Source organism: Triturus cristatus, chromosome 12 (assembly GCF_964204655.1).
Source record: "Triturus cristatus chromosome 12, aTriCri1.1, whole genome shotgun sequence".
NCBI lineage: Eukaryota > Metazoa > Chordata > Amphibia > Caudata > Salamandridae > Triturus > Triturus cristatus.
Window position 1 is genome coordinate 92,076,728 of NC_140595.1, and position 10,786 is coordinate 92,087,513.

Below are 10,786 nucleotides of genomic sequence, written 5' to 3' on the forward strand. Positions count from 1 at the left end.
TCCTGGCTCATAAATACAAAGTGCAGAGACAAGACAGAAAGTCATACCAACTCTGCACAAACTTCTCCAATGGGGAAAAATCATCCACAGATCCACAAAGTGAGAAGACCTCCCTAGGGGCCACACTGGATTCACAACTTAAAAAAGCATTGTGTTTAGTTAGGTGAATCCAAACAATGACAGAACAGTTTCACCTCTACCATAGGGGACAAGCTCTGACAGAGAAGATGGTGAGGGAAACTCGTGGACATAATCGTATCATGTATACCCCTATTATCAAATACCAGGCTCAACATGAGGCTGATCTGTGAGTGGCTATAGCGATACTAGACACAGTGAGCCAGGAGTAGTGCAGATCTAGTCTTGTGGTTGTAGCAGAGATCTTGCACAAGGAGATACAATGGTAGAACATGAAGACCATCACAGTGGGTAGACCTTTCAGACAACCAACTCCCACTGTCCGCATTTAAACAGATGTATCCTACATGGGATGGGGGAGCCCCATGAATGGAACTAACATCAGACGCATGTGGATTCCAGAGGATGCAGTGGAACACGTAAGGATCCGGAAACTTAAGATGGTGTTACTAGACCGCAGAATAGTCTGACCATACAGGAGGGCAAGGTTTGCACTCAGCATGGCTCCTGAAGAGACAGAGTTCAGAGATCTCCATCTTCCAGAGAAAGAATCCTGGAAGTACTAAAGGAAGGAAGAAGACCAACAAGATGAAAGTTACTCCCAAAAATAGAACTGATTCTGCAAGTGGTGTTCAAAAGACATAAGTCCACATGCCACGGCAGATGACATCACAGTCCTCAAGTACTTTATATACCCGTTAGCTGAACGAAGATCCTATGGCATACAGAAGGTGCACCTAGCAGTTATTTTGACGTAAAAAAGAGGTGTTAGAGGAAGAAGTCGCCACCTCAACAAGGTCAAGGCTACCTGGCACTTAAATAAATAGATTTCTGTGATGGATCCATGGTTATCTGTGATATCCTGTCTTAGTATGGTATAAACTCTCCTCAAGAATGTTTTTAAATAAGACTAGTTTTGGAAATAAAAATTAATTACTTATTTGGATCCGTAAATATTCCTGTTTAAATAGTAACCCAAAAACAAATCTTCAGTGCTGGTCCAGGCCATTATTTTAGAGAAGTCTATTTTATGTGAGGCTCTGAAATTTCAAGTCTGGTGTCCATCCAAAGTCTAGTTACCACATTTTTTTTTCTTTAACCAAGGACATTCAGTTGACTGTCTTTAGGAACCTTTAGGCTTTCATATACTTGAAAATGTTTCTTCAGGCAATATAATCATTATTGCATCCCTAAGCCTGGTGATGTTATGACTTTGAAGTCTATTTCCATCAAGACAGAGAACATCTAAAATTAGCGACTAATCATTCCCTGTCTACAATCTGATAGCCAACTATGTGGTTTAATGAGAAAGGAGATGGCCATAACAACAACTACAAAGTGATGCGCATGTTAGAGGAATTCCTTTGAGGTAGCTTCTCTGCCTACATTCTAATTGTTAAGAGATTGCTGCTAAATGCAGTTGCATGTCACATTTTAAATCTGCTGAAGAGGAAATCATGTACAAGGGATACTTTCAAAACTGGATTAAAATAGATTTAAGCCATGTGTGCCTCAGTTTTCTTGAATGTCTAAAGCCACATAGAATACAAATGTCCATATAAAATAAGAGAATAATCCAAGAGCCCAGTGTTAATTGCAGACGTATTAGGTCCAGGTTCCTGTTGAGCGCTTTCCTGTCGTTCTGAATATTACTTCACAAAAGCATGGAATGAATGCATGCTTCAAAGCTTATCTTGAGGTGATGGTCGAGGGGAGTGTCAATACTTACAACATTAGCAGTGGCTAAGTCCGTGGTGGGGACGATGATAAAGAAGAGCTGGATAATTATGAAGAGACATGGAAAGTGAGAAATTGGGATTTTATGAAACCAGGGTATCTGCATAGGGCAACTTCTAGAAGCACCTGTAGAAAGCTGTGTGGCAGCACTGAGAACATTAACTGGCGGGCTCAACTACCAGACATTTTATGATGATATTCTAAGGGACCAATGGGTGCGAAGGATAAATTACAAAAATGCAATGGAGAAACTGCTTATGAAGACAAACATGATATTGCAGAAGGCTATTTAAGTAGTAGTACCCATGACCAGCAGACTTTAACTAGCTCACCAGCCTTTCGTCTTTTAAATTTTCTATTACCGCAATTGCACTCAAGCTTGGGCGTACTTCTACACACAGTTATAATATATTTGGTTTGACTTGACATATATTCAAATTGACCACATAGCCCCAGTATACATAGCATGCTTTCTCCACAAAAATATGCTATATAATAGAGCTGCCACATTGTGTTTCCAGAGTGCCACAGTAGGTGTGAGGGTTCATCATCATGTCCAAGACAACTGTCAAAGATCAATCGGAGAGACAATTTTCTGACTATAAAACTGAACTTCAGGCGGACTGTACTTATTGTGTAATATAAAAAAGGTGGCTATTGCTGAAATTACATGGTTTAGTTATAGAGTCGGAAGGCATTTAATAGCAAAAAGGAAAAGTCCTGCTATTACCCAAGTCTGCATCGGTTACGGAATGTGGTTCCAGCATGTTCAAAGGTCAACAAAGAAAAAAATCGATTCAAATTTAAGGGCAGATATGAAATAAACATGCTAGTGCATGGAAACACAAGGAGGAATTTCTTAAGGGCAGTAAATGATGGCAGAAAGGATATTCTATATGAGCAGGGAGCATTACCAGATACTTAAGCCATAGACACCCTCATACATGAGGAATTGCTTCCCAAGTTTGACACAGTGGATCTTAAGCCACTGGATATCAACTGAATTCCCTAATGACAACAAGCAAGGTGTTAAGGTATTTGGAGACTTCATTGCCATTAAAATGAGTGGAGGTATGATCGAAAGTGTTTGCTTCCAAGGATGCTTCTGCTTATTAAATATATGTAAAGTATTTTGTGTGCACTAGTGACGCAACTGCTGTTGCAGCGTTTGGAGTGAGGAATACTTGAACATTTAATTTACAACTTTTTCCATTGGTGCATTGTAAACGGCTCCCTTGCTTCAACAGATGCACATTCCAAGATCAATTTCCGATTATGCTACTCCAGGCTTCTGTTTACGTAAAATGGTGTAAAATAGAATTGGATGTGCATTTTTTGTTGTCCTCATGTCACCATCAGATATGAGTGAGTTCTATCGAGAGCTGGCCTTGCGCAGGCCTTTGAAACCATACAAAGAGAGAAGTATAAAATAGGTTTTAACATGGAGATTACTTGGGGCACAAGTGCAATGCAGTTGTATTTCTCCTAAATTGAGTCTAGTAAAAGCCATTACAGTTGCCCTGTCATCAGTGTGTAAAGCTCAATTATGCTGCTCTCTAGCCTTGCAGAATAATATTCTCGATGTATTCCAATGTCTTCAGACAAAACCGAATGGATGAAGGAGTTAATCTAAAGGGAGAAGTTTGATTGGAGTGAATCTTGTGATGGAAAAGTTCTAAATGGAAATTGAAGGTGTTTCGACACTTGAACCAGGAACATACGTATTTTAATAAGGAGGCCAGTAACTGGTTTTGAGTAGGTCCAATGCAAGAAAGAGGGAGACTAGACATGACCGTAGGATCTGATTCCAGACAAATAACAGAAGCTGAAAAAACATATTCTACTATCAAGAAGGAAGCCTTATCTCTTCGGTGAGAGGTAACTTTGGCTTAGTTCAGGAAGTTTGTGTGGAGGAACTGGCTTCACAATCTGAAGTGATCGCATACTCTTTTTGGATCTGTTCACGACTACAGGTACAGAGAAGACAACTCCCGAGAATTGAAAACAGGTAATGCTGGTCACGCAAATGTTATTTTATTTGGAGTACTATCTGCAAGAACATTTTTTGCTGCTAGTTATTCCAGGTTGCCAGTAGGGAATGATGAATAAAAGGTGAGTTGTGATGGCAGGTGTGTAGTGGCTAGTTTGAGCAAGTTGACCAGTGGGTGTATCTGTAGATAGGATTTGATAAAGGCGACTGAAGATCTGATACTGCAAATAGTAATCAATCATATTAATAATGCATGACCGTCCAACAAACATAAGTGAAAAGGTGAAGTCAAAGAGGAACATGAGTGTAGAATTGTTCTATGAGGTGGAATCCTATTCCAAGAGAGGTCACAGTTTGAGGAGGACATTTTGAGGTACTGGATTGAGGCTTTTGACGCATGAGAGTGTGACAAGATCAGGTGGGACCAAGACCCCTTTCCCAGTGGGACAACTCTTTCTTCTCTTCCCCACAGCCGGACGGGGAACGGACAACCCCCTGGTATCGAGAAAACGAAGCAGGAATCAGTCATGGGGACTGTTTCTTTAACTGGACAGAGTTTCACCCCGGACACGCCTCCAACGATGACGTCAGCGGTCCGGAACCAGAAATAGCCGAGACGGACGGTGAGGAGTTGTGTTCTACACCCGGAGGCGAGGAGAAAGACGAAACGAGAGGCGAGAAGGAGTACGGAGAGAAAGAGCGTGGGAAACGAGGAAGTCGAGGTGGAGACGCGGACGAAGCAGACGGACTGTCAGCAGTGCCTGGAGGCCATCGTCCCGGCGAATCCCCGTGCCACACTTCAAGGGAAGTGTGGCTAGAACAGGTACGGGGTCGAGTCAGAGCGTGGGTGGGACGAAAGGGATTCAAACCCCCCTGAGACACACGACCTGCTACCCTTTAGTTAACGACACCAGCTTAAGAGTGTGCTACCCTCCCCTGAACACCTCCTCACGTCATAACACTATCTGGGTCGATTAACGAGAGCACCGTGTGATCCCTCACTCCCTCTCCCTGAAGTGTGATTCTATCGTTCCTGTGCCTGACACCCCCCCTATCTCTTCTTTCCTTACGGGACCCTTCCTGACCGGGGAGACCCCCTCCCGAGAGCTCCGAAACCCTGGAGAAGAGCCGGAGCCAGAGAGAGAGACGCAGCCGCTCCAGTCCCGACCCTCGTCACGCCGAAGCACCGTTACAGTACTACAGGAACATCCAAAGACCCCCTCGAGCCCTAAAAACAATAAAACCTTTTCTGAAATCAAGTAGTGTCCCCTTGCTTCACTTCGACCCGCCACAGAGAGTCATACAGGTATGGATGCCACTAAAAGGACCAGGTTGACTTCTGGTGGCTATTGTTTTGGTGGATAATGCTAGCACAGCTGTCTAAGAATGACATATGTTAATGTGCATTGTACGTTCATCAATATAATAAACACATATATTTTTGCTGCTACGATAATTTTTTCTCCAAGATCAATATATGATTCTAAATAATTAAACGTCTTCCACTGCAGCTCCATTGAAAAATGTTAGTGTGTTATAACAACGTTCTCTCTCTTTTTTCATATTGCCATGTGCAAATGTTAGTTTTACTTCTTTAATTGTATGCAGTGTGTGAACTGCTTCATAATGGTTATCGATATCACAGCTTGCCTTGGAGAACATGCTTACCTTTCACAGTACATACTCTAGGTGTAATTTTACTTGTGGTTAAGGTAATTTACAAGTGTAAATTTGTATTTTGAAAATATCAAACATACGATTGTAATCATAAACGCATGCATTTACATGCCTAATGTCAACTTGTGTTCCTATCTCCCTTGTGATTTGTGCCTTCTGCAGTTTATAAAAGTTTTAGCTTTTTGGGGTTATAATTTTTTTGACCTTTTGGCATGTGGAATATAACACAATGGCATTGTTTCAGCAAACATTGTGGTATTTGTATATTTAAATAATGGCTATATTATATGAATTTTATAATGCATTCTTTTTTATTCCTGGTCCTAATGATATGCACTGTACTTGGGCATATTTACCACAGAGTCATTTTGCTTCCAAAGTTTGTTCATCTAGGACTCTTATAAATCCACTCATGTACCACATGTAAACATTATCTCATAGAGTGTGAAGTGCTCTGATGCCTTCGGGTCTGGCAGGCACTATATAAAAGACAAACCCATACAGATACTCTCACACATACTCAGACCGCTATACAGACACTGACACCCACTCACATACTACAGTCTCTCACGTGGCCAAAGTCTCTTTCAGATACCCTAGCGAAGGGGAAGGCTGGACAAGTTTTCAGAGATGGTCTACAAGGGAAGGGGCATAACTTCCACAATAGTAATATTCTTAAAAATACTGACAGTTTATACATAGAAATATTCTTAGAATTACTGACAGTTTATACAGTACACATCAGAAAAGCCACAATACCTTGGCATTTAAATAAAAGCAGTCATTATCCCCAAGATCAAATGTATTTACTGTAGTGCCCTTGCATTGTATACTTTGTTTACATACTGTCACTATGTATTTTTTTATCGACTCCAAATGTATCTCATGTAATGGCCCGCTATGCAAACTCTGAAGCACTCTTATACCTTCGGGTCAAGTTTGTAATTAATTAAGCTTGATAAATAAAAATAAATAAAAGTGAACACAACTTCAGAACTTCCACCATATTGTGGGTGGTGGAATTAGGAATTCTGGGACAGGGTGATGCCCACTCCCCCACAGGAAGTGGTCATCTAAGGGGTGTAGTGACCCCAGGGGTAAGTTGCGCATTGGCGACTACCCCTCACTCCCCTTAACGCCCCTAAATTTAGTATTTAGGGTACCTCCTGATACAGACACAAAAGGTGTGGACTGAGAAGACTGCTGACCCTAGAACTGAGTAGCACGACTGACTGGGCGCCAACCCTGCCAGCTGCACCCAACCCTCTTACAGCTTCCGACTCCCCCTGCCACTGTGCAGACTCCAAGAAATCTGGAGTGCTGCCATTGCTTCGCCAATTGCCAGAGGAACTCCCTTGGAGTAGAGGAGCTACTCCCCTGCAGCCGCAGGCACCAAAGAAACAAAGACCCGGTACATCGGCGTGCCGCCAACTGTGACTACCGATGCAGCAGCTGCCCAGGAAAAGGTAACAGTGCTCCCACAGGTCAGTTCTGTCCTCCCTCCAAGTGTGGGGACGCCAGGACATACTGGAGCCGCACAATACCAATCCCTGGGATACTGGAAATCCTTGCAGCAGCCCAGGCTTGTTGTGCCCGGATGGACATCAATGCCGGGGAAGACTGACCTGCATGTCTAGGAACTTCAGGGACAGTGAGACACACATTGTGAATGTCTCAGCTGTCCTGTTTGTCCCTCCTGCAGAAAACAGACAAACAAGTGAGTCTGTGACTGCCGCCACCCAATGCCTCAAAGCACTTTTGCACCCGTGCTCACGAGTCTAAGAGAGGTGATAGTGCCAATGGGGTCCCGAGACACACAGGAGCTAAGCCCACGCTTAAGTTTGCCCAGACTGGACTTCCAATCGTTGCCTGTAGCCTCTTTCTGCAGGCCTCCTCAACCACAAGAGACTCCTGCACCGGAATCTGACCTCGAAAGACACCACTGCATCTGAGCCTCACAGCCCAAGGAGATGTTGACCAACGGTGTTCCTGTGTGCCCGAAGATCTCAAGGGTCGAGCCCCACTGTGGGTTCCCCGGACTGGCCCCGCAGTTCCAAGTTTGCAGCCTTTTTGTACTTGGACTTTTCCACCATTGAAGTGAATGGGACACCGACGCCGTGACACACCTCTGCACCCATACGCCCCAGAGCCTCTTGCAGTGACCTGTTGGTGTGCCTTAGACCTTTCCCCCGACTCATCTTAAGTTCTGAAGAACAGTCCTGTAAGTCGCGGACAAGTGTCCGAACCCAACACGTTTTTCCTCCATAGGATAACATTGCAGATCCAGAGAAGTACTGTGTCCGTTTCTGAAAACTGTTGAAATTCATAACTCGAAAAGTATTTACCCGATTCGGATGATAAATTGATATACAAAATGCATGTTATTTTTACAAATTGGTGTTGGGTTTTTTAATTGAGTGTGGGGTGTCATTTGTGCCTCTGTAATTCCTTTGGGGTTTTCCTGGACTCTTTACACAGTATACCTCTTTTTGGTCCACTATATAAAGAGCCAGCTTCCCACACCAAGGGTCTACATGACTCCCTTCATACACCAAATAAGCGAATGCGAAGCTGCAACTCAACATTGTGCCTGTTGTAATTAATCGCCACAGAGGACTTGAGCTGAATCTGCCTTTGCTGCACCCAAAGGACCGCCAACTAAGACAACATACTAGAACAAGGAATCTCGTGCAGGCAGAGTACTGGCCTGCCTGGAGAGCCTCCTTGTCCACAGATTCCATCAGACAGATGCAGAGAGAAGGAGGTAGGGCTGCCTGGATGAGCCCATGCAGGTGCTCACTGCGTTTTACCCACATAACGCAAACGCCTAACCGCACATTCACTGAGAACTTGATTAGTAGATTTTTGTGATATTATTGTAATGTGTTTAAAAGATGTCTTTTGAAAGCGTACATGCTGACCTATGTGTCAAGAACTCAGGAAAGCATCTCCATTTCACGTACAAGGAAGCTTCTAGGCGCTTGCTTAATCCAGAATGGAAAACGTGGATAGCATGGATGTTACTTGTGTGTAAACAGAAACATTTGAACTGTTTTCTGATCTGGAACAATGCCGGTCCTGTGCAAAGACAGAAGAGCAAAGATTTCCAGGCCTCTACTATGACAAAGGACAAGGTTCACTCACCAAAAGCAACCATGCGTGTCTTGGGAGTAAGCAGCAGATTTTGGGATCAATGATGAGCGCAATTAGATTGTACCATTGGAATTCTGGAGCTAAAAATCAGGGACATTTTTATAAACTGCTTTAAATACTCTTTCCATTTCTCTCAATAATATTTGGCTTTTAATGGGGATCCAAAGAAGATGCTTCAAAACTAGGGAGATAAGCGAGTATTTAGATGAATTGGTAATACGATGGGCAGCACCGTTTTGAATCACTTGTCGTTAGTGCAGAAGTGTTTCTGGGATAGATGTGTAAATGACATTTATGTCCAGTTTGCACTGGACGAGGACACTGATGACTGGGTTATGTTACTAGTTATCAATGAAGGGAAGCAATGACCTTTAGAATTTTTAGTTGCTAAAGACAGAATCTGGCCATGTTGATGATATAGGCCCACAAGAGAGGTCCAGGTGAAAGAATCTGTATTGATGACATCAGGACTGAGGTTTTTGTTTTTATGAACAACCAGACAAGCCAACATATCTCAGCCAGTATATCACATATATTAATCTAGTCTGCTCCCAACCTCATAAAAACATGTACGTACAACAACCCCCCATGTATCGTACAGCCAGGATGTTTGAGTCTGTCACCTATCTCCTACACTGGCATTAGCGTCACCTATACCTCAGACCGACTCAATTCAGAGTCTAGTTTGTGGTATTCCATCCAGTCTCTCTAAACCCTTGAGAGCTTTTGTTGACAATCCACAGCAAGTTATAATAGGCTTTTCCAGTGTCACGTAGTACCCATCCACCACTTCCAGGCCTCTAAGTGCAGGGGACCATCTCTTTTCCATTGCTGTCTAATGCTGCGCTATGTCTACTTAAATCGTAATTCAAGTATGGTCAGTTTCTATTTGCTTGTGCCAAGACTAGAGGTGATGTACAGGAAGAAGAATTTTTTATCCTTTTCAATTTGCCAGCTGGTAATATCTGAAAGAGTGTGGATTCTGCCCTGCCGATATCACAGAGCCCTAGCCCATGCCAGACTGTGTGTAAATAATCTTAATTGCAGTTTGGCATCTGGGATATTTGGGTGAATCTGCCCTGCCCATGGTCCACAATCATTGAAGGAGTCATATAAACCTTATGGAGGAAATTCAGTTGGGGTGGGGCTTATGTGACCTCGCTGATGTCACGCCCACGGGGGACGTCGGGCGGAGTCGCGAGGTGCCGCCCCCCTGGTGCGCAGAGATGCTGGGCAAGAAAGTTTTCAGTGTCCAGTCTCATGCCTGGGGATGATTCTACGTTAAGTAATCTGCGGCTAGAATCGTCTCTACCAGATACATCATTAACGAAGGTAAGTAACTTGTACATCAATGACAACTAACCTTAGTGCCAAATCGGCTTCCTGCCATTCATTGACGTGAATTTTCTCTACATCTCCCTTACACATGATTTTTAGCTTTTTAAAGGTGTCTCGCGTTTTTATCTACAGTGACATATAGTTTGGACACTTTTCTTTCACCCAAATCAGTAGGGAAGGACACTATTTTATCAGATAATCTATAATTAAGTGCCTACATAGGATTGGGGCGGTGTTGTCCTCCAGACTAATAAGGAAATGTGCCCATTAATAGATGAAGTTTATCAACAAATCAATTAGTCAATTAATTAAGCCTGCTTGAGTAAGATGTAAATTAAAAACCATGAAGTTTGGAAGTTGTTACAGAAGACAACAATCTAGTTAGTCAATCAAGTATCTCATATACAGGGGATTAGCATTGATGCAAATATTCTTCTAAATTCTGATTATGAGACAGAATGTTATGGGTCTGCTGTCGAGTATATTGGCAACCTACTCTGGCTCACCTCCAAAATGAGCACTCTTGTATAGCAAAATACATAGTAAAAATCATACAATCAGCATAAGGTGATCAAAATGTTACATTGGCTCAGCAAACCACAATACAGAATGAAACTCAACTCCTAATGCTGCCCCCTAAATTAACAAAATAGTAAGTCCCCTTCTAATGTAATGTCATAAAGATATGACAGTAAAAATCTAATTACATATGAAACCATGACAGACCCACACAATGAATGGGTTGACTGAGCT